General features: G+C 40.3%; 1 long non-coding RNA gene across 1 annotated transcript; it reads right to left on the minus strand.

The window, feature by feature from the left end:
- Positions 1 to 366: 366 nt before the first annotated feature.
- LOC130368431 (uncharacterized) lies at positions 367 to 22,008 on the minus strand. The gene is made up of 5 exons (XR_008892460.1): positions 21,935 to 22,008; positions 19,335 to 19,407; positions 18,890 to 18,959; positions 2,624 to 2,687; positions 367 to 448 (listed from the first exon to the last, which is right to left on the minus strand). It is a non-coding gene; the product is annotated as an uncharacterized LOC130368431 (long non-coding RNA).
- Positions 22,009 to 25,814: the final 3,806 nt, after the last annotated feature.

Here is a 25,814-nt window from a genome sequence, read left to right on the forward strand (position 1 = left end):
CTTTGGCTACAATTATATATTTGAAGCAAAAAAAATTTGATTTTATTTTACTTAGTAGAGTTAAGTCTTAAATCTGCGGTCAGTCAGCCCACAGTCTAAAGTAAACTTGTAAACTCTGTAGTAAGTTCAGTCTATTCTATATAATATTGAAAAAGAGGATTCCTACAAATATTAAATTAGAGAAGAAGGATGATAAATGTTCCTAATCTCTGAACCTGAGATATCGTTGTGTTATATAAGAAGCTGTCTATAGACAATATACTTATTAACAACACATATATCTTCATGTATAAGGTAGAGACTATGACATCTCTGCAGGTCTAGATTTTACATCTAGCCTGATTGTTATCAGTAATTAATATAAATATTAATTACCTGTCTCGTGGTTCCTTTCTTGAAGCTGACAAAGGTATGTGTCACGTTCACCTTTTTATCAGGCATCAGTCACCTGTAAAAAGACACAGGTATGATAACATGTTCCTGATACATGCTACAGAAGCTAATATATATAACATTCTAGGGCCAGAACTACTTATCTCAGGCATTATGAAACTGCATAAGAAAAAGGAACAAAAAAGATGGACCATATTGGGATCTAGATTTTTTTTTAATTTAAAATATTATGTATATTTTTCTAATTTTTTTACTAAATATTTTATTAAAAATGTTATATTATGTACAACAGTTAATCATATAATAGGAATGTATGCCTATTAATTTTGAAAGTAAGGGGGGTTATTGTATTATTTTATTACATGATTTATGCCTCTCACATTTATGCTATGTGTGTAGCTTTTGTAGAATTTTTGGGGTTTATTTATAAAATTTGGTGGATTATTTTATATATATATTCTTTTCTGTATTCTGAATTGTATATTTGATACAAAAAAGTATTTTTAAAGGGATGTTTTTGTGGGGGCAGGGTTGTTGTTTTTTTTAAACATTTTATCAACCAGTTTTTTTTTTTTTTTTAAAGGGGTACAGCCGTCAAGCCCCCTCACATAGACTTGCATTGAGGGGGCAGGATGTGACATCATGAGGGGGCAGGGCGTGATGTCATGAGGGGGCGGGGCTATGACATCACGAGCAACCGATATCGGCTCCAGCGTTCGGAAAACTGTGTTCCAAACGCTGAGCAGTGGAGTACCCTTTTAACTTTCTAACTATTCCGATATTTTTTTATTATTTTATTGACTGTTTCTTAATTTTTTATACTTTTTAAACTAATCCTAATCAATTTTATTCATTTTTTACTTCTTTTTTCTTTATTAATTATTGTTTTCCCCTACGAAACACTGCACCACTATTGTAGTGCAGTGTATTATGCCTCTCAGTATTATGCTGACAGACAGTGTATGGTTATGGCTATCGTTAGGTTTTTTTTCTAGGGTTATAAAGTTTTTGGGGCATTTTTATATATATTTTTCTTTTTTCTTAATTTATTATATGATAAAAAAAAAATTAAGGGAAGTTTTTGCTAATGCAGAGTTTTAGTTTTCTTTTAAATATTTTATTAGCCTTGTTTTTTTTCTTATTAGTTTTTAACTATTCCCATTAAGGGACTTAAAGCAGCCATCTTTTAATAGCTCATATATTAATAGTCTGCCGTAGAATGACAGTGTCTTTCTCATGCCTCTCGGTATTATTCTAAAAGACAATGTATGGTTACGGTATTGTCAGGGGTTTTATTGTAGCTTTTTTTTTAAACATTTGTTCTCTTTTTTTAATATGTTTTTTGAGTGCTCTGTTTAATTAGGTTTATTTAACTTGTTTTTTTTTTTTTTGTTCTTGTTTTTTTTATCCCATGTGAGGGCTTTCACCAGCGATCTACTGATCACCCATATAATACATTGCACTAGTATTATAGTGCAGTGTATTATGGCTGTCAGCATTATGTTGACAGCCAATGTTTAATTATGGCTTATGTTATGGGAGGGTTCAGTTACTTTAATAATTTTTGGGTTATTTAAAAAATATATATATATATATATTTTTTTTAGATAGGATCCATGCAGAGTACATTGCCATCTATGGGGACGGCAATGTACCAATGGAACCTCCGTCAATAATTATTCCGACTGGAAATTCCTCAGTGTGAACCTAGCCTTCATTTATTTTTTATACAGGGGACTTTTAACAGCAATCTTCAGATCACTCACATAACGAACTGCATTAGTATTAAAGTACCGTGTATTATGCCCTTCAGCGTTATGTTAACAGGCTATGTATTATTATGGCTATAGTTTTTGGCTACAATTATATCGTTGAAGCAAAAAAAATTGAATTGATTCTATTTTACTTAGTACAGTTAAGTCTTAAATCTGCGGTCAGTCAGACCACAGTCTAAAGTAAACTTGTAAACTCTGTAGTAAGTTCAGTCTATTCTATTAAATATCAAAAAAGAGGATTCCTACAAATAAAAAATTAGAGAATAAGAATCATAAATGTTCCCAATCTCTGTACCTGAGATATGATTGTGTTATATAAGAAGCTGTCTATAGACGATATACTTATTAACAACACATATATCTTCATGTATAAGGGAGAGACTATGACATCTCTGCAGGTCTATATTTTACATCTAGCCTGATTGTTATCAGTAATTAATATAAATATTAATTACCTGTCCTTTCTTGTAGCTGACGAGGGTATATGTCACGTTCACCTTCTCATCGGGCATTAGTCCCCTGAAAAAGACACAGGTATGATAACATGTTCCTGATACATGTCACAGATGCTAATATATATAACAGAGCTGGAGGCACCTTGGTTTGGAAACTTTGATAAAGATAGCTAGAAAGGTAGATAAAGAAGGAATAGCCACAGCACACAGGTATCCGTGAAAAATCAAGCAGTGATTTATTCCATCAAAACAGAGTATCCAAGAACAAAGTTTCAACCAGCTCTCCTGATCAAAAGACCAGGAGAGCTGGTCGAAACGTTGTTTTTGGACCCACAATTCACCTTGACCCACTCTACCCATGCAATCAGCTTCCTTGATGTTATGGTCACACTTGAGGATGGACGCCTACCACAGATTTGTTCACTAAAGCCACGGATAGGAATACACTCCTAAGTGACAAACTGGGAGAAGAGTCTCTACTCACAGGACCGAAAAAGAATTATTTGAATTGTTTATGTGATAAAGAATAAATAAATATTTTACTGCTATCTGCATTTCAATTGTGGTGATATGGTCAGATGGGAGAGTGTGTAGCGGTAGTCACTTTTTAAATTTTTTGTTATGTATTTTTTTTAAATTCATTTTTTTTATATTTATTTTTTTATCTCAACTTTTGTTTTTTATTTTTTAGTATACATTATTCATTTCGGATTTTGATTGTGCCTTTAACTTGACAGACGACCGAGAGGATTGTGGAGATATAGGGACACATGTACCACCTGGGTGCCATCGAATTGATGGTTTCTGGGAGGACATGTGTCTTTGGTACTTATATAGTTACATAGTTAGTTAGTACGGTTGAAAAAAGACATACGTCCATCAAGTCCAACCAGGGAATTGAAGGGAAGGGTGTAAGGGGATAAGGGAAAGGGATGTATTTTTATAATTCTGCATAAGCATTAATGTTATTTTGTTCCAGGAATGTATCTAACCCTACTTGATATTGGACACATAATGGTGGTTAGCGTTGAGCACATACACTCACCTTACTCTGGTAAATATTCTATGCAGGTAAAAACACTGTGTGCATGCCAGAGGACCAGGCACTAAAACAGCATAGAATTTTATTTTATTTTTATTTACATTGTTCAATTTTGGATGTAGGAGGGCCAGCCAGGCTTTAACCCCTTAAGGACCAGGCCATTTTACACCTTAGGACCAGAGCGTTTTTTGCACATCTGACCACTGTCATTTTAAACATTAATAACTCTGGAATTCTTTTAGTTATCATTCTGATTCTGAGATTTTTTTCCGTGACATATTCTACTTTAACATAGGGGTAAAATGTTGTGGTAACTTCATTTCTTGGTGAAAAATCCCAAAATGTGATGAAAAATTAGAAAATTTTTAATTTTTCTAACTTTGAAGCTCTCTGCTTGTAAGGAAAATAGATATTCCAAATAAAAAAAATGTTTATTCACATATACAATATGTCTACTTTACATTTGCATCATAAAATTGACGTGTTTTTAGTTTTGGAAGTTACCAGAGGGCTTCAAAGTTCAGAAGCAATTTTCTAATTTTTCACAAAATTTTCAAACTCACTATTTTTCAGGGACCAGTTCAGGTTTGAAATGGATTTGAAGGGTCTTCAACTTAGAAATACCCCATAAATGACCCCATTATAAAAACTAAACCCCTCAAAGTATTCAAAATGACATTCAATCAGCGTTTTAACCCTTTAGGTGTTTCACAGGAATAGCAACAAAATGAAGGAGAAAATTCACAATCTTCATTTTTTACACTCGCATGTTTTTGTAGACCCAATTTTTGAATTTTTAAAAGGGGTAAAAGGAGAAAATGTATGCTTATGTTTGTAGCCCAATTTCTCTCGAGTAAGCACATACCTCATATGTCTATGTAAAGTGTTCGGTGGGCGCAGTAGAGGGCTCAGAAGGGAAGGAGCGACAATGAGATTTTGGAGAGTACGTTTTTCTGAAATGGTTTTTGGGGGCATGTTGCATTTAGGAAGCCCCTATGGTCCCAGAACAGCAAAAAAAAAAAAAAAAATGCCATACCATTTTGGAAACTAGACCCCTTGAGGAACGTAACAAGGAATTAAGTGAGCCTTAATACCCCACAGGTGTTTCACGACTTTTGTATATGTAAAAAAAAAAAAAAATTCACTAAAATTTGTGTTTCCCCAAAAATTTCACATGTTTGCAAGGGTTAATAGCAGAAAATACCCCCCAAGATTTGTAACCCCATCTCTTTTGAGTATGAAGGTACTCCATAAGTTGACCTGAAGTGCACTACGGGCGAACTACAACGCTCAGAAGAGAAGGAGTCATATTTGGCTTTTTGAGAGCAAATTTTGCTCGGGGGGCATGTCGCATTTAGGAAGCCCCTATGGTGCCAGGACAGCAAAAAACAAACAAAAAAAAACACATGTCAAACCATTTTGGAAACTAGACCCCTTGAGGAACGTAACAAGGAATAAAGTGAGCCTTAATACCCCTCAGGGGTTTCACAACTTTTGCATATGTTAAAAAAAAGTATTTTTTTTTCCACTAAAATGTGTGTTTCCCCCCAAATTTCACATTTTTGCAAGGGTTAATAGCAGAAAATACCCCCCAAAATTTGTAACCCCATCTCTTCTGAGTATGAAGGAACCCTATAAGTGGATCAGAAGTGCACTACGGGCGAACTACAATGCTCAGAAGAGAAGGAGTCACATTTAGCTTTTGGAGAGCAAATTTTGCTCGGGGGGGCATGTCGCATTTAGGAAGCCCCTATGGTGCCAGGACAGCAAAATAACCCCCACATGGCATACCATTTTGGAAACTAGACCCCTTGAGGAACGTAACAAGGGGTACAGTGAGCATTTACCCCCAACTGGTGTTTGTCAGATCTTTGGAACAGTGGGCTGTACAAAATTTTGTAATTTGCACAGCCTACCGTTCCAAATATCTGTCAGACACCAGTGGGGTGTAAATGCTCACTGCACCCCACATTACATTCCGTGAGGGGTGTAGTTTCCGAAATGGGGTCACATGTGTTTTTTTTTTGCTTTTGTCAAAACCGCTGTAACAATTAGCCACCCCTGTGCAAATCACCTCAAATGTACATGGTGCACTCCCCCTTCTGGGCCTTGTTGTGCGCCCCCAGAGCACTTTGCGCCCACATATGGGGTATCTCCGTAGTCTGGAGAAATTTCATTACAAATTTTAGGGGACTTTTTTTCCCTTTTACCTCTTGTCAAAATGAAAAGTATAGGGCAACACCAGCATGTTAGTGTAAAAGATTTATTTTTTTTACACTAACATGCTGGTGTAGACTAAAACTTCACCTTTTTCATAAGGGGTAAAAGGAGAAAAAGCCCCCAAAATTTGTTAGGCAATTTCTCCCGAGTACAGCGATACCCCATATGTGGCCCTAAATGGTTGCCTTGAAATACGACAGGGCTCCAAACTGAGAGCGCCATGCGAATTTGAGGACTGAATTAGGGATTGCATAGGGGTGGACATAGGGGTATTGTACGCCAGTGATTCCCAAACAGGGTCCTCCAGCTGCTGCTAAACTCCCAGCATGCCTGGACAGTCAGTGGCTGTCCAGAAATGCTGGGAGTTGTTGTTTTGCAACAGCTGGAGGCTCCGTTTTGTAAACACTGCCGTACAATACGTTTTAAATTTTTATTGGGGGGGGGGGGGCGACAGTGTAAGGGGTGTATATGTTGTGTTTTACCCTTTATTATGTGTTAGTGTAGTGTTTTTAGGGTACATTCCCACTGGCGGAGGTTTACAGTGAGTTCTCTGCTAGGAGTTTGCGCTGCGGCGAAAAATTAGCCGCAGCTTATACTTGAAGCAGAAAACTTACTGTAAGCCTGCCCGTGTGAATGTACCCTGTATGTTCACATGGGGGGGGGGGGGGGGCAAACCTCCAGCTGTTTCAAAACTACAACTCCCAGAGCTGCACTTTTGAAACAGCTGGAGGCACACTGGTTGGAAAACCTTCAGTTAGGTTCTGTTATCTAACTCAATATTTTCCAACCAGTGTGCCTCCAGGTGTTGCAAAACTACAACTCCCAGCATGTACTGATCACCGAAGGGCATGCTGCGAGATGTAGTTATGCAACAGCTGGAGGGATAGCAACTACAACTCCCAGCATGCTGGGATTTGCAGGTTTGCAACATCTGGAGAGCTACAGTATATAGACCACTGAAAACTGTGGCACTCCAGATGCTGCAAAACTACAAATCCCAGCAGGCGGCCCAGACAGCAAACATTTGTGGGCATGCTAGGAGTCGTAGTTTTGCAAGATCTGGAGGGCTATAGTTCAGAGACTACCATATAGTGGTCTCAAACTGTAGCCCTCCAGCTGTTGCAAAACTACAACTCCCAGCATGCCCAAACAGGTGTCTGGGCATGCTGGGAGTTGTAGTTTTGCAACATCTGGAGGGCTACAGTTAGAGACCACTGTATAATGGTCTCAAACTGTACCCTCCAGATGTTGCTAGGCAACTCACCGGCTTCCGTCGGATCCAGCCGCACGTCATCGCCGCCCTCAGCCTCCATCGCCCGCCCGGATCGGTAAGTGGATCTTCGGCGCCGGTCCCCGTCGTTTCCCCGTCCTGCCCCGCCTATTGTGGGTGGGCAGGACGGGGAAAACGAAAGTTAACCCCCCCGCCCCCGATCTGCTATTGGTGGTCGCGTCTAGACCACCAATAGCAGGGATAGGAGGGGTGGCACCCCTGCCACCTCACTCCTATGGCTTCAGTGGGATCCTGGGTATCTTATACACCCACGATCCCCCTTACATTCCGGGTCACCGGGTCACTACAGACCCGGAATCGCGCAAATCGCAAGTGTGAATTCACTTGCGATTTGCGCCGATTGCTGACATAGGGGGGTCTGATGACCCCCCTGGGCATTTGCGCGGGGTGACTGCTGATCGATATCAGCAGTCACCCCGGTCCGGTCCCCGCCCGGCGCGCGGCAGGGGCCGGAATTCCCACGGACATATGAGTACGTCCCTGGTCCTTAAGACCCAGGGCGCAGGGACATACTCATACGTCCGTGGTCCTTAAGGGGTTAATTTGGTGCCCTAGTTCATATGAACTCTAATGCGCATGCGTAGAGTTCACGGTGCATAGAGATATGGCCCATTCCTAGTTGTAGCTGTGCGCAGCCCTAGACGGGTTATTGTGACAACCTACACGCTCCCTTAACTGACAGGTCCCACCAGACATGACGCAATAGACATGCGATCACGCGTGACGCGCATGTACAAATACATTGTTTACAATCTGAGACATTAGCTATGGAGTCCCGGTGAGTGATCGTTCTCACGGTCACTGTAGTTACTGTTTTTAATTGCACCAGGGTGTTCTATGTTTACAATCATTACTTAATTAAGGATGTGAAAGTAAATATAGTATATGGCGGCATATGCACTAGCTTCCAATTTGTGTGATATATATGGATATACAATTGTATGCATGTTTGAAATTTTTTTATGTACACTGATGATATATTGTGTTCACTATTTTATGAATTTTCTATATTTATTTTTTCATTAATTTCACTATTGGTACCTGATGTGTACCCTTATATGAGGTGTGTTATTCACTAAGTATACTGAGCTTGAAAAAGACCAGGAGAGCTGGTTGAAACGTTGTTCTTGGACACTCTGTTTTGACGGAATAAATGACTGCTTGATTTTTCACGGAAAAAAAAGACCAAGAGAGCTGGCTGAAACGTTGTTCTTTGACATTCTGTTTTGATGGAATAAATCACTGCTTGATTTTTACAGACCAAAGGTTTGGAAACACCTTCTCGTTCAGAGTTTTCTTTATTTTCATGACTATGAAAATTGTAGATTCACACTGAAGGCATCAAAACTGAATTAACATACACATAACAAAAAGTGTGAAACAACTGAAAATATGTCATATTCTAGGTTCTTCAAAGTAGCCACCTTTTGTTTTGATTACTGCTTTGCACACTCTTGGCATTCTCTTGATGAGCTTCAAGAGGTAGTTACCTGAAATGGTCTTCCAACAGTCTTGAAGGAGTTCCCAGAGATGCTTAGCACTTGTTGGCCCTTTTGCCTTAACTCTGCGGTCCAGCTCACCCCAAACCATCTCGATTGGGTTCAGGTCCGGTGACTGTGGAGGCCAGGTCATCTGGCGCAGCACCCCATCACTCTCCTTTTTAGTCAAATAGCCCTTATACAGCCTGATGGTCCAACTAAACGCAAATCGGATGGAATAGCATGCCGCTGCAAGATGCTGTGGTAGACATGCTGGTTCAGTATGCCTTCAATTTTGAATAAATCCCCAACAGTGTCACCAGCAAAGCACCCCCACACCATCACACCTCCTCCTCCACACCAGCACACCTGTGAAGTGAAAACCATTTCAGGTGACTACCTCTTGAAGCTCAACAAGAGAATGCCAAGAGTGTGCAAAGCAGTAATCAAAGCAAAAGGTGGCTACTTTGAAGAACCTAGAATTTGACATATTTTCAGTTGTTTCACACTTTTTTTGTTATGTATATATTTCCACATGTGTTAATTCATAGTTCTGATGCCTTCAGTGTGAAGCTACAATTTTCATAGTCATGAAACTAAAGAAAACTCTGAATGAGAAGGTGTGTCCAAACTTTTGGTCTGTACTGTATATGGACCCTTGACCCAGGTCTGGTCTCTGCGTGCACCACATTGGAACTTTCTACTGGGAGGTCCTGTTTTCCTTCATTTTATTAGATAGATAGATCAGTGTTTTGTGAAGAGGGTGCCTCCAGCAGTTGCAAAACAGCATCTTCAACACTGGAGTCACCCTGGTTAGGAAACATAGATAGATAGATAGATTGGGAATATATATGGGACATAGATCAATCTATCTATCTATCTATCTATCTATCTATCTCAGTGTTTTCCAACCAGGGTGCCTCCAGCGGTTGCAAAACTGCATCTCCCAGCATGCTTGGAGTTGTAGTTTTGCAACAGCTGGAGGAACCCTGTTCTGAAAACACTGATCTATGCTCTATCTATCTATCTATCTATCTATTTATCTATCTACAGTCTTGTTCAGGAGAGCTGCACACCTGTACAAAAGATGCCTAGATGCCTGCTTTATCTTGTCCGGGTCAGGACTGACAGTAGTAGAAAAATAAAAAAAATAGCAGCACTCCACTGATGTGAAAAAAGTGGTGTTTATTTTACTCAAAAGTGAGGTGACTTTTTGGCTAGCTCACCTAGCCATTTTCAAGCCGCTTGATAATGGCTGGGTGAGGTAGCCGAAACGTCGCTTCAGGTTTGAGTGAAATAAACACCACTTTTTTCATGCCATTGTTATTTTTTATTTTCCTATCTATCTCTCTATCTTTATCAGTGTTTCCTAACTCTGTGTCCCCCAAACACCCCCCACAAACCATGCCTGCCCCCCTTTTCCAGCGCTATCCCTGTAGCCATCCCCCACTTCTCAGCACCATCCCTGTTCACCCCTCCCTTCCTTACCAGGGTACCTCCCGCTGTTGCAAAACTGTTGCAACAGCTGGAGGGTAAGGAAACACTGATAGTTATATAGATCAGTGTTTCCTGAAGAAGGTGCCTCCAGCTGTTGCAAAACTACAACTACCAGCATGTTGGAGTCACCCTGGCTAGGAAACTTTGATCTATTTCCCATATCTATTATCTATTTATCTATCTATCTATGACAGTGTTTGCCAACCAGGGTGCCTCCAGTGGTAGCATGCTGGGAGTTGTAGTTTTGCAACTGCTGGAGGCAATCTGTTCAGGAAACACTGATCTATGCCCTATCTATCTATCTATCTATCTCTCTCTCTCTCTCTCTCTCTCTCTCTCTCTCTCTCTCTCTCTCTCTCTCTCTCTCTCTCTCTCTCTCTCTCTCTCTCTCTCTCTCTCAGTGAGAGATATAAGATCACTCCTCCTCCATGTACCTGCATTGTTTTGATAACTGTTGCCCTTGGTTACGGCCTACTATGGTGGGGTAATACATGCTCAGTTTGCCTGCAGTCTCCTGAAGGCAATGGCAGTTTGTCTCCACTGTGCTTATAAGCAAGGAGGATTGTGGGAAAGTGTGTGCTCTGTTGCCTGGCAACAGTAGGGTTAGAGCTCAGAGAGGAAATTAGGTGATCAGATCCATAGGGAGAAGAACTCTACAGGGATATAAGTTATTTTCCTTAAAAAACAACACATTTGTTCCCCTTTACATATATGTATGGGGCACACATCTGATTTTACAAAATTTGCTCTCTGGGACAATCCTGTTAAAGAAAATTCGATGTATGCATTTCCTTTTATGATTCAGTACTAATAGTCATACATGAAATTCAGCATTATAATAGTGAAATATACATTATTTCAGCCTAAATTCTTGTTTTAGGTTATAACAGGAGGTCATGTTAAAGGTCAGAGATGTCTTATATCACTTCCCTGTCACCTCCATTAGTAGGTCACATGCACTGAACATATAGGTGTGTTTTAGACATTAAGGGGCTTCTATGGTATGGAAAACTATAGATATAGGGGCAGATTTATAAAAACCAGTGCGGAGGAAAAGTTTACCAGTTGCCAGTAGCAACCAATAAGATTGCATCTTTCATTTAAAAAAAAAAAAAGCTTCTGAAAACTGAAAGAATCAATCTGATTGGTTGCTATGTGCAACTGCTCCACTCTTCCTCTACACCAGTTGTCTTCAACCTGCGGACCTCCAGATGTTGCAAAACTACAACTCCCAGCATGCCCGGACAGCCAACGGCTGTCCGGGCATGCTGGGAGTTGTAGTTTTGCAACATCTGGAGGTCTGCAGGTTGGAGACCCCTGCTCTACACAGATTTTGATGATTCTCCCTCATAGACTTAATGATTACTGATTTACTAAGAGTGGAGTGTAGGTTTCTTTGTGGGTTTTAATTCCCTACAATTTTTTTTCCACCGTATTTACTAAGATTTCCCTACATTTTGCACTTTTCCCTACATTTTTATTTTTTTACACATGTTCTGATCTGGAGGGTTTTTCTCAGCTCAAAATCCACTACATTTTCTGTGGAAACCTTAGTAAATATGTTGGGTTTTTGTGAAAATGATAGAATTCTGGCGCAGAGACAGAATTCTGGCGCAGATTCTGGCGCAGACAGAATTTCTGGCGCACAACCTGGCAAAATTTGTCCGGTTTACTATAGTAAATCAGGGCCAATATAAGCATACAGTACTTACACCCCCAACTCTTTGTGTAATAGAATTGAAAAACAGTATATACTTGGTCATTTGTGAACATCAGCAAAGTGTCTAGTTAAATAATTAGATTTAATACAATTTACATTATTATTTTGACACATTATATTTAATAGATCTAGTCATCATTTGCAAGTCTAGAACTCTAGAAACTGTAGATGTGTTCTGACCAATATTTAGAATTTATGTACCTCTCCTTTGTCATCTTGTCCTCTTCTTCATCTCCTGCTCTTTGTGTGCGCTCCCTCTGATAGCTAAGGCCTGAACTGTACTAGTGGCTGGTACAGATAGCTCCAAACACTTGATGAAGTCACATGTGTGATGTCATAAGGGAAGATTAACAAAGAAAGCCGGCAAGGCCACTGTATGATTTTATATTGTTAGTTTTAATGGGATCTGTCAGGCTTCCATTATCTAACATTTTACAAGACAGAATATTAACCTGTTGGGGACGGAGGGCATACAGGTATGCCCTGTCATCCCGGTACTTAAGGACGGAGGGCATACCTGCCCTCCGTATTTCCAATAACCACCATTCACTGGGCAATTATTGGAACGGGACTACTGCTGATATCTATCAGCAGCCATCCCGGCACATCGCCTATGTCAGTGTTTCCTGAACAGGGTGCCTCCAGCAGTAGCAAAACTACAACTCTCAGCATGCTGGGAGTTGAAGTTTTGCAACAGCTGAGGGCAACCTGTTCAGGAAACACTGACCAATGTCCTATCTATCCATCTATCTATCTATCTGTCTATCTATGTATCTATCTGAGTGAGAAATATAAGCTTTCTAATCCTCTATGTACCGCATTGTTTTGATAACTGTTGCCCTTGGTTACGGTCTACTATGGTGGGGTAATACATGCTCAGTTGACCTGCAGTCTCCTGAAGGTTATGGCAGTTTGTCTCCCCTGTGCTTATAAGCAAGGAGGATTGTGGGAAAGTGTGTGCTCTGTTGACTGGCAACAGTAGGGTTAGAGCTCAGAGAGGAAATTGGGTGATCAGATCCATGGGGGAGAAGAACTCTACGGGGAAATAAGTTAATTTCCTTAAAAACAGCACATTTGTTCACCTTTACATATATGGTAGCCCAGTACGGGAGGTGTTACCCCAAACTCTTGCTGCAGGCAGCCTCCCTTCCATGTCCCCAGGGCCCCTCTTGCATCTGCCCCCCTGGCCCTCTAGATGTATTATGACCAATATTTAGAATTTATGTACCTCTCCTGTGTTGTCTTGTCCTCTTCCTCATCTCCTGTTCTTTGTGTGTGCTCCCTCTGATAGCTAAGGCCTGAACTGTACTAGTGGCTGGTACAGATAGCTCCAAACACTTGATGATGTCACATGTGTGATGTCATAAAGGAAGATTAACAAAGAAAGTCGACAAGGCCACTGTATGATTTTATATTGTTAGTTTTAATGGGATCTGTCAGGCTTCCATTATCTAACATTTTACAAGACAAAATATTAACCTGATGGGGATGAAGGGCGTACAGGTACGCCCTTGGGTCCGGGTACTTAAGGACGGAGGGCGTACCTGTACTATATGTATCAGCAGCCATCCCGGCACATCGCCTAGGAGGGTCCTGAGGCCGTGATTGCCGTGATTCGCCAGTCAATTCTGACCAGCGAATCAATGTTTTTCCTAGCCAATCAGGTCTCTGGTGAGATGATGGCCTGGAAAATAAGGGTGATCGGGATGCCACCTCCTCCTATCCACTACCATTGGTTGGTCAGGACTGATTGACCAAGGGCAGGAGGGGGTGGGAGGGAATAAAGTTCAGATCCCCCACTCTGCCTTCCCATTGAATTCCGAGCAGAGTAGGGGGGGGGGTTTGGAAAGTGGCGTGGGGTCCGGGGTCTTACTGGCTGCAAGCGGCAGGCAGCAGATGGTGGCAGACAGCAAGCGTCAATTTAGAGGAGTTACGGCATTGGAGGAGGCTGCGGGCAACAGTGAAGATCATCTTTGATGAGTGATCTTCACTGTGGCCTGCTAGAAGTTACAAAACTACAACTCCCAGCATACCCAGCATGCTGGGAGTTGTAGTTTTGCAACATCTTGGGGGCCACAGATTGGAGACCACTGTGCAGTGGACTCCAAACTGTGGTTTCCAGACGTTGCAAAACTACTATGCTCAGCATGCCCAGACAGTCCAGGCATGCTGGGAGTTGTAGTTCTGTAACATCTGACCCTTCAGATGTTGCAGAACTAAAACTCACAGCCTGCCTGGACAGTCTTGGCATGCTGGGAGTTGTAGTTTTGCAACATCTGGAGGAGCACCACTATACAGTGGTCTCCAAACTGTAGACCTCCAGATGTTGCAAAACTACAATTCCCAGCATGCCCAGTAAGTCAGGCATGCTGGGCGTTGTAGTTCTGCAACATCTGGCCCTTCAGTTTCAAGGACCATTGTTTCAAAAATATGTCAGACACCTGTGGGGTGTAAATGCTCACTGCACCCCTTATTAAATTCTGTGAGGGGTGTAGTTCCAAAATGGGGTGTAGTTCCCAACCCCCCCCCCCACACACACTGTTCTGGCACTATAGGGGCTTTGTAAATGCACATGGCCTTCAATTCCATCCAAATTCTTTCTCCAAAAGCCAAATGGTGCTCCTTCTCTTCTGAGCATGCCCGCTGAGAACTTTACATCCACATATGGGGTATTTATATACTCAGGAAAAAATCCTCCCAAAATTTGTAAGCCCATTTCTTCTATTACCCCTTGTGAAAATGAAAAATTTGGGATAACACCAGCATTTTAGTGAAAAAATAATTTTTTTTTATTTTCAACGGAAATTCTTCAAACACCTCTGGGTAGTTAAGGCGCACTATACCCCTTGTTACGTTCCTTAAGGTGTGTAGTTTCCAAAATGGGGTCACATGTGGGTGTCTTTTTTGTGTGTTTATATCAGAACAGCTGTAACGGTCAGCCACCCCTGTGCAAATCAGCTCAAATGTACATGGCGCCCTCACTCCTGAGCCTTGTTGTGCGCCCGCAGAGCATTTTACATCCACATATGGGGTATTTCCGTACTCAGAACAAATTACGTTACAAATTTTGGGGGTCTTTTTCCCCCTTTTACCTTTTGTGAAAATAAAAAGTATAGGGCAACACCAGCAAGTTACTGTAAAAAAATTGTTTTGTTTTTACAATAACATGCTAGAGTAGACCCCAACTTTACCTTTTCATAAAGGGTAAAAGGAGAAAAAGCCCCCCAAATTTATTAGGCAATTTCTCCCTATTACGGAAATACCCCATATGTGGTCCTAAACTGTTGCCTTGAAATATGACAAGGCTCCGAAGTGAGAGAGCGCCATGCGTATTTGAGGCCTAAATTAGGCATATGGATGGACATAGGGGTATTCTACGCCAGTAATTCCCAAAGAGGGTGCCTCCAGCTGTTGCAAAACTCCCAGCATGCCAGGACAGTCATTGGCTGTCCGGCAATACTGGGAGTTGTTGTTTTGCAACAGCTGGAGGCTCCATTTTGGAAACAGTGCCGTACCTGATGTTTTTTCATTTTTATTGGAGAGGGGGAGGGGGGACTGTGTAGGGGTATATGTAGTGTTTTACTTCTTATTTTGTGTAGTGTTTTTGGGGTTCATTCACATGGGTGGGTTCACAGCAAGTTGCAGCCTGAGACTCGCTGTAAACCCATCCATGTGAATGTACCCTGTGCAAACCTGTTGCAAAACTGCAACTCCCAGCATGCCCTTTGGCTGTCCATGCATGCTGGGAGTTGTAGTTTTGAAACATCTGGAGGGCCGCAGTTTGGGGACCATTGTGCTATTCCAGATGTTGCAAAACTACAACTCCCAGCATGTCCAGACAGTCCAGCAATGCTGGGAGTTGTAGTTTTGTAACATCTGGCCCTTCAGATGTTGCCGAACTACAACTCCCAGCATGCCTGGGCAGTCTGGGCATGCTTGGAGTTGAAGATTTGCAACACCTGGAGGGCTACAGTTTGGACAACACTACTTCCCAACTCTTCTCCTCCAGTTGTTGCAAAACTACAACTCCTAGCATGCCCTTCGGCTGTCTGGGCATGCTGGGAGTTGTAGTTTTGCAACAAGTGGAGGCATACTGGTTGGGAAACATTGTTTCCTAACTCAGTGTTTCCCAAACCGTGTGCCTCCAGCTGTTGCAAAACTTCAACTCCAAGCATGCCCAGACTGCCCAGGCATGCTGGGAGTTGTAGTTCGGCAACATCTGAAGGGCCAGATGTTACAAAACGACAACTCCCAGCCTGCCTGGACTGTCTGGGCATTGTAGTTTTGCAACTTCTGGAAGAGCACAGATTGGAGACCACTGCACATTGGTCTCCAAACTGCGGCTCTCCAGATGTCGCAAAACTACAACTCCCAGCATGCCCAGACAGCCAAAGGCTTTCTGGGCATGTTGGGAGTTGTAGTTTTGAAACTCCTAGAAGCAGCAGTGAATATCACTTTACGGCGATCTTCACTGCTGCTTCCACTTACTGTCGCGCCGTCCCCGCTGGTCCCTCTGCAGGCAGGGGGGGTTTGCAGAAGTTGTCCCCGAATGGTAACAGCGGGACTTCTGCCAGTTAACACGTGTGATATCCCCGCCGGTCCCTCTGCAGGTATGTGCCGCGGCCCCCCGCAGCTCCCGGGATCCTCTTCCCCCGCTCTGCCCGACTTCTAGGGGCAGGCAGAGCAGGGGGATCTGAACTTTAACCCCCCCCCCCCCCAGTCAGCGATCACTGTGATTGGTCCACAGGGACCAATCACAGTGATCACTGATCAGGACCATCCACAGATGGTCCTGGGGGGGTTTGCAGAAGTTGTCCCCGACTGGTAACAGCGGGACTTCTGCAAGTTAACACGTGTGATGCCACACATCGCGGGGTTAACTGCAGTACATATATAAATGTCATGATGCGCGAACTACCAGCACATCATGACATTTTCTATATGTCCTTCTGTGGGAACGGGCTAATTACACGATTTAGCCGGCCGCGAGGCCCCTTTTAGCACGAGGCCTTTTGCAGCATTAAAAGAATGATACATACTTTATGATGTAGCTGAAAATAAAGAGTAAAACACTACATATACACACACCCTTACACCGTTACCCCCCAACCCCCAATAAGAATTAATAACAGCTTTAATAAGGTCTATTAAATGGAACCTCCAGCTATTGCAAAACAACAACTCCCAGCATGGCTGAACTGCCATTGACTGTCCAAACATGCTGGATAGAGATGAGCAAACTTTTGAAAAATTTGATTTGGGCGATTCGCCGAATTTTTAGAAAAAAATAGTTTCGATACAAATTTATTTGCGGCGAATCTATATTAAAAACGGCTATTTCTGACCTACAGAAAGCCTCAATTAGGGTGTAGAACACTTTGCTGTGTTCTAACACGCATTTGGAGTGTGCTGGGGTAGTGAAATAATACTGTTATTCAGAATAGAATGCAGATTACCGGCATCGCTTTTAGAATCACTGCCGCACAGCAGCACAATGACAGAGCCTGGAGGTGGCATGAGGAGACCATATAGTGCAGGGGTCTCAAACTCAAATTATCTGGGGGCCACTGGAGGTAGCAGCTGGGTGAGGCTGGGCCGAATGCAACACTTACATATAATGCCCCCATCATGCGCCCCTTACATATAATGCCCCCATCATGCGCCCCTCACATATAATACCTACATCATGCGCCCCTCATCATCCACCAGCAACACCCCCCACCAGCAGTAGCAACCCAATCATCCACCAGCAATCCCCCATTCCTCCTACCCCCGTGTGGTAATAGCATGAGCTGACGGATGATGGGGGTGCAACTTCTGGGGGTTCCCCACATTAGGTAGGCAGCATGTTCCCCCCATTAGGTAGTAGTAGCAGGTTCCCCTCATTAGGTAGTAGTAGCAGATTCCCCACATTAGGTAGTAGTAGCAGGTTCCCCACATTAGGTAGTAGTAGCAGGTTCTCCACATTAGGTAGTAGTATCAGGTTCCCCACATTAGGTAGTAGTAGCAAGTTCCCCACATTAGGTAGTAGCAGGCTCCTCACATTAGTTAGTAGCAGGCTCCCCACATTAGATAGTAGTAGCAGGTTCCCCACTTTAGGTAATAGTAGCAGGTTCCCCACATTAGGTAGTAGCAGGTTCCCCACATTAGGTAGTAGCAGGTTCTCCACATTAGGTAGTGGTAGGCTACCCACATTAGATAGTGGCAGGTTCCCCACATTAGGTAGTAGCAGGTTCCCCACATTAGTTAGGTAGCATGTTCCCCACATTAGATAGTAGCAGGTTCCCCACATTAGCAAGTAGCAGGTTCCCCACATTAGGTAGAAGCAGGTTCCCCACATTAGGTAGTAGTAGCAGGTTCCCCACATTAGGTAGTAGCAGGTTCCCCACATTAGGTAATAGTAGCAGGTTCCCCACATTAGGTAGTAGTAGCAGGTTCCCCACATTAGGTAGTAGCAGTTTCACCACTTTAGGTAGCAGCAGGTTCCCCACATTAGGTAGTAGCAGGTTCCCCACATTAGGTAGTGGCAGGCTACCCACATTAGGTAGTGGCAGGTTCCCCCATTAGGTAGTAGCAGGTTCCCCACATTAGGTAGTAGCAGGTTCCCCACATTAGGTATGTAGCAGGTTCCCCACATTAGGTAGTAGCAGGTTCCCCACATTAGGTAGTAACAGGCTCCCCACATTAGGTAGTAGCAGGTTCCCCACATAAGGTATTAGCAGGCTCCCCACATTAGGTAGTAGCATAGTAGCAGGTTCCCCACATTAGGTAGTAGCAGGCTCCCCACATTAGGTAGTAGCAGGCTCCCCACATTAGGAAGTAGCAAGTTCCCCACATTAGGAAGTAGCAGGTTCCCCACATTAGGTAGAAGTAGACACCCACACATGCTCACACACACAGACAGACACACATGCTCACACACACAGACTGACACCCACACAGACAGACACCCACACATGCTCACCCACACACACACAGACAGACACCCACACATGCTCACACACACAGACAACCTTACCTGTCCTGCTGTGCGCTTCTCTCCGGCGTTGGCCTGACGAGTGACGTCACTGATGTTCTCCTGTGCGGGTCTGTGGAGGGACGTCACATGCGAAACGTCACTCATCAGATGGAGACTGGGAGGAGGAGGAGGAGGGCGGGGTAAGTGAAGTCTTCCGGACATTTAGTGCTGCTTGCCCGAAGCAGGGCTAAATGCCTGAAGAAGTTAATTGCCCGACACTCAGAACTTCATATGCCGGGCGTCAGGCAATACAAGTGACACATGTCTGGTGCGGGCCACAAACTTTCGTTCCGCGGGCCGCAAATGGCCCGCAGGCCGGGAGTTTGAGCCCCCTGATATAGTGGATGAATGACACAGCTTGGATGAGGCTGAAGCATGAGGAGACCATATACTGGCTGAATGACACAGCGTGGAGGTGTTGGCAGCATGAGGAGACCCTTTATACCTGTCTCGTGGTTCCTTTCTTGAAGCTGACAAAGGTATATGTCACGTTCACCTTTTCATCAGGCATCAGTCACCTGTATAAAGACACAGGTATGATAACATGTTCCTGATACATTAGGTAAGGAGGAGAGACAGCACCGATCCAATCAGCATGTGCAGGTGATCATCCGGGAATGCCAACCCGGAAAGGCATACAGAGATTCAGGGTGGATACAGCACCAAATAGCTGAGGACTCAGTCTGGTAGATGGAACAAGACTTTATTTGCCATCCATGTGCACATGGATGGCAAATACAGTCTTGTTCCATCTACCAGCCTGAGTCCTCAGCTATTTGGTGCTGTATCCACCCTGAATCTCTCTATGTTCCTGATACATGCTACAGAAGCTAATATATATAACATTCTAGGGCCAGAACTACTTATCTCAGGCATTATGAAACTGCATAAGAAAAAGGAACAAAAAAGAAGGACCATATTGAGATCTAGATTTTTTTTAAATTTAAAATATAATGTATATTTTGCTTATATTTTTAATAAATATTTTATTAAAAAATCTTATATACAACAGTTAATCATATAATAGGAATGTATGCCTATTAATTTTGAAAGTGTGGGGGGGGGGGGGGGGGCGGTTGTATTATTTTATTACATGATTTATGCCTCTCACATTTATGCTATTTGTGTAGCTTTTGTAGAATTTTTGGGGTTTATTGATAACATTTGGGGGATTATATTTTATATATATTCTTTTCTGTATTCTGAATTGTATATTTGATACAAAAAAGTATTTTTAAAGGGATGTTTTTGTGGGGGCAGGGTTGTTGATTTTTTAAAACATTTTATCAACCAGTTTGTGTTTAAAGGGGTACAGCCGTCAAGCCCCCTCACATAGATTTGCATTGAGGGGGCAGGATGTGACGTCATGAGGGGGCAGGGCGTGATGTCATGAGGGGAAGGGGCTATGACATCACAAGCAACCGATATCGGCTCCAGCGTTCGGAAATCTGTGTTCCAAACGCTGAGCAGTGGAGTACCCCTTTAACTTTCTAACTATTCCGATAATTTTTTATTATTTTATCAACCGTTTCTTAATTTTTTATACTTTTTAAACTAATCTTAATCAATTTTATTCATTTATTTACTTCTTTTTTCTTTACTAATTATTGTTTTCCCATACGAGAACGACCTTTCACTCCTGATCTGATCGTTTCTTTGAAACACTGCACCACCTAATGTAGTGCAGTGTATTATGCCTCTCAGTATTATGCTGACAGACAGTGTCTGGTTATGGCTATCGTTGTTTTTTTTATGGGGTTATAAAGTTTTTTGGCATTTTTATATATTTTTTTCTTTTTTCTTAATTTTATATTTGATAAAAAAAAATTTTTTAAAGGGAAGTTTTTGTTACTGCAGAGTTTTAGTTTTTTTTTAAATATTTGATTAGCCTTGTTTTCTTCTTATTAGTTTGTATCTATTCCCATTAAGGGACTTAAAGCAGCCATCTTTCAATAGCTCATATATTCATAGACTGCAGAAGTATGACAGTGTCTTTCTTATGCCTCTCGGTATTATTCTAAAAGACAATGTATGGTTACGGTATTGTCAGGGGTTTTATTGTGTTTTTTTTTAAACATTTTTTCTCTCTTTTTTTATATGTTTTTTAAGAGTGTTCTGTTTAATTCTTTTTTTAACTTGTTTTGTTTTTTTGTTCTTTTTTTTTTATCCCATGTGAGGGCTTTCACCAGCAGTCTGCTGATCACCATATAATACATTGCACTAGTATTACAGTGCAGTGTATTATGGCTGCCAGCATTATGTTGACAGCCAATGTTTAATTATGGCTAATTTGAGGGGAGGGTTGAGTTACTTTTTATTATTTTTGGGTTAATTTTTTAAAAATTCTTTTTTTTATATATACATGTTTGTAGTGGTTGTGGTTCATTATTTTATTCATTGTTTAATTTTAACTTTCTTTATGTTTTTTAGATAGGATCCATGCAGAGTACATAGCCATCTATGGGGACGGCAATGTACCTGTGGAACCTCCTGCAATACTTATTCTGACTGGAAATTCCTCACTGTGAACCTAGCCTTTAATTTTTTTTATAAAGGGGACTTTAAACAGCGAGCTTCAGATCGCTCACATAACACACTGCATTAGAATTCAAGTGCAGTGTATTACGCCCTTCAGTATTATGGTAACAGGCTATGTATTATTATGGCTATAGTCTTTGGCTACAATTATATATTTGAAGCAAAAAAATATTGATTTTATTTTACTAAGTAGAGTTAAGTCTTAAATCTGCGGTCAGTCAGCCCACAGTCTAAAGTAAACTTGTAAACTCTGTAGCAAGTTCAGTCTATTCTATTTAATATTGAAAAAGAGGATTCCTACAAATAAAAAATTAGAGAAGGATCATAAATGTTCCTAATCTCTGTTCCTGAGATATGGTTGTGTTATATAAGAAGCTGTCTATAGACGATATACTTATTAACAACACATATATCTTCATGTATAAGGTAGAGACTATGACATCTCTGCAGGTCTAGATTTTACATCTAGCCTGATTGTTATCAGTAATTAATATAAATATTAAATACCTGTCTCGTGGTTCCTTTCTTGAAGCTGACAAAGGTATATTTCACGTTCACCTTCTCATCGGGCATCAGTCACTTGTAAAAAGACACAGGTATGATAACATGTTCCTGATACATGCTACAGAAGCTAATATATATAACATTCTAGGGCCAGAACTACTTATCTCAGGCATTATGAATCTGCATAAGAAAAAGGAACAAAAAAGATGGACCATATTGGGATCTAGATTTTTTTTAATTTAAAACATTATGTGTATTTTTCTTATTTTTTTACTAAATATTTTTTTTTAAATGTTATATTATATACAACAGTTAATCATATAATAGGAATGTATGCCTATTAATTTTTAAAGTGTGTGGGGGGGGTGGTTGTATTATTTTATTACATGATTTATGCCTCTCACATTTATGCTATGTGTGTAGCTTTTGTAGAATTTTTGGGGTTTATTTATAAAATTTGGGGGATTATTTTTTATATATATTCTTTTCTGTATTCTGAATTGTATATTTGATACAAAAAAGTATTTTTAAAGGGATGTTTTTGTGGGGGCAGGGTTGTTGTTTTTTTTAAACATTTTATCAACCAGTTTGTGTTTAAAGGGGTACAGCCGTCAAGCCCCCTCACATAGACTTGCATTGAGGGGGCAGGATGTGACGTCATGAGGGGGCAGGGCGTGATGTCATGAGGGGGCGGAGCTATGACATCACGAGCAACCGATATCGGCTCCAGCGTTCGGAAATCTGTGTTCCAAACGCTGAGCAGTGGAGTACCCCTTTAACTTTCTAACTATTCCGATAATTTTTTATTATTTTATTAACCGTTTCTTAAGTTTTTTATACTTTTTAAACTAATCTTAATCAGTTTTATTCATTTATTTACTTATTTTTTCTTTACTAATTATTGTTTTCCCATACGAGAACAAACTTTCACTCCTGATCTGATCGTTTCTTTGAAACACTGCACCACTAATGTAGTGCAGTGTATTATGCCTCTCAGTATTATGCTGACAGACAGTGTATGGTTATGGCTATCGTTGTTTTTTTTCATGGGTTATAAAGTTTTTTTGGCATTTTTATATATTTTTTTCTTTTTTCTTAATTTTATATTTGATACAAAAATATTTTTTAAAGGGAAGTTTTTGTTAATGCAGAGTTTTAGTTTTTTTTTTATATTTTATTAGCCTTGTTTTCTTCTTATTAGTTTGTATCTATTCCCATTAAGGGACTTAAAGCAGCCATCTTTCGATAGCTCATATATTCATAGACTGCAAAAGTATGACAGTGTCTTTCTTATGCCTCTCGGTATTATTCTGAAAGACAATGTATGGTTCCGGTGTTGTCAGGGGTTTTATTGTGGTTTTTTTTTAACATTTTTCTCTCTTTTTTTATATGTTTTTTTAAGAGTTTTCTGTTTAATTCGTTTTTTTAACTTGTTTTGTTTTTTTGTTCTTTTTTTTATCCCATGTGAGGGCTTTCACCAGCAGTCTGCTGATCACCATATAATACATTGCACTAGTTTTACAGTGCGGTGTATTATGGCTGTCAGCATTATGTTGACAGCCAATGTTTAATTATGGCTAATTTGAGGGGAGGGTTGAGTTACTTTTTATTATTTTTGGGTTAATTTTAAAAAAAAAATCTTTTTTTATATATATACATTTTTGTAGTGGTTGTGGTTCATTATTTTATTCATTGTTTATTTTTAACTTTCTTTATGTTTTTTAGATAGGATCCATGCAGTGTACATAGCCATCTATGGGGACGGCAATGTACCTGAGGAACCTCCGGCAATACTTATTCTGACTTGAAATTCCTCACAGTGAACCTAGCCTTTAATTTTTTTTATAAAGGGGACTTTTAACAGCGAGCTTCAGATCGCTCACATAACACACTGCATGAGTATTCAAGTGCAGTGTATTACGCCCTTCAGTATTATGGTAACAGGCTATGTATTATTATGGCTATAGTCTTTGGCTACAATTATATATTTGAAGCAAAAAAATAAATTTGATTTTATTTTACTTAGTAGAGTTAAGTCTTAAATCTGCGGTCAGTCTGCCCACAGTCTAAAGTAAACTTGTAAACTCTGTAGTAAGTTCAGTCTATTCTATTTAATATTGAAAAAGAGGATTCCTACAAATAAAAAATTAGAGAAGAAGGATCATAAATGTTCCTAATCTCTTCCTGAGATATGGTTGTGTTATATAAAAAGCTGTCTATAGACGATATACTTATTAACAACACATATATCTTCATGTATAAGGTAGAGACTATGACATCTCTGCAGGTCTAGATTTTACATCTAGCCTGATTGTTATCAGTAATTAATATAAATATTAATTACCTGTCTCGTGTTTCCTTTCTTGAAGCTGACAAAGGTATATGTCACGTTCACCTTCTCATCGGGCATCAGTCACCTGTAAAAAGACACAGGTATGATAACATGTTCCTGATACATGCTACAGAAGCTAATATATATAACATTCTAGGGCCAGAACTACTTATCTCAGGCATTATGAAACTGCATAAGATAAAGGAACAAAAAAGATGGACCATATTGGGATCTAGATTTTTTTTATTTAAAATATTATGTATATTTTTCTTATTTTTTTACTAAATATTTTATTAAAATTTTTTATATTATATTCAACATTTAATCATATAATAGGAATGTATGCCTATTAATTTTTAAAGTGGGGGGGGGTGGTTGTATTATTTTATTACATGATTTATGCCTCTCACATTTATGCTATGTGTGTAGCTTTTGTAGAATTTTTGGGGTTTATTTATAAAATGTGGGGGATTTTTTTAATATATTTTCTTTTCTGTATTCTGAATTGTATATTTGATACAAAAAAGTATTTTTAAAGGGATGTTTTTGTGGGGGCAGGGTTGTTGTTTTTTTTAAACATTTTATCAACCAGTTTGTTTTTTATTTTTTAAAGGGGTACAGCCGTCAAGCCCCCTCACATAGACTTGCATTGAGGGGGCAGGATGTGACGTCATGAGGGGCAGGGCGTGATGTCATGAGGGGGCGGGGCTATGACATCACGAGCAACCGATATCGGCTTCAACGTTCGGAAATCTGTGTTCCAAACGCTGAGCAGTGGAGTACCCCTTTAACTTTCTATCTATTCCGATAATTTTTTATTATTTTATCAACCGTTTCTTAATTTTTTATACTTTTTAAACTAATCTTAATCAGTTTTATTCATTTATTTACTTATTTTTTCTTTACTAATTATTGTTTTCCCATACGAGAACGACCTTTCACTCCTGATCTGATCGTTTCTTTGAAACACTGCACCACTAATGTAGTGCAGTGTATTACGCCTCTCAGTATTATGCTGATAGATAGTGTATGGTTATGGCTATCGTTAGTTTTTTTTTATGGGGTTATAAAGTTTTTTTGGCATTTTTATATATTTTTTTCTTTTTTCTTAATTTTATATTTGATACAAAAAATCTTTTTTAAAGGGAAGTTTTTGTTAATGCAGAGTTTTAGTTTTTTTTTAAATATTTTATTAGCCTTGTTTTCTTCTGATTAGTTTGTATCTATTCCCATTAAGGGACTTAAAGCAGCCATCTTTCGATAGCTCATATATTCATAGATTGCAGAAGCATGACAGTGTCTTTCTTATGCCTCTCGGTATTATTCTAAAAGACAATGCATGGTTACGGTATTGTCAGGGTTATTATTGTGGGTTTTATTAAACATTTTTTCTCTCTTTTTTTTATATGTTTTTTAAGAGTGTTCTGTTTAATTCGTTTTTTATCTTGTTTTGTTTTTTTGTTCTTTTTTTTAATCCAAGGTGAGGGCTTTCACCAGCAGTCTGCTGATCACCATATAATACATTGCACTAGTATTACAGTGCAGTGTATT

Source organism: Hyla sarda, chromosome 4 (assembly GCF_029499605.1).
Source record: "Hyla sarda isolate aHylSar1 chromosome 4, aHylSar1.hap1, whole genome shotgun sequence".
Taxonomy (NCBI): domain Eukaryota; kingdom Metazoa; phylum Chordata; class Amphibia; order Anura; family Hylidae; genus Hyla; species Hyla sarda.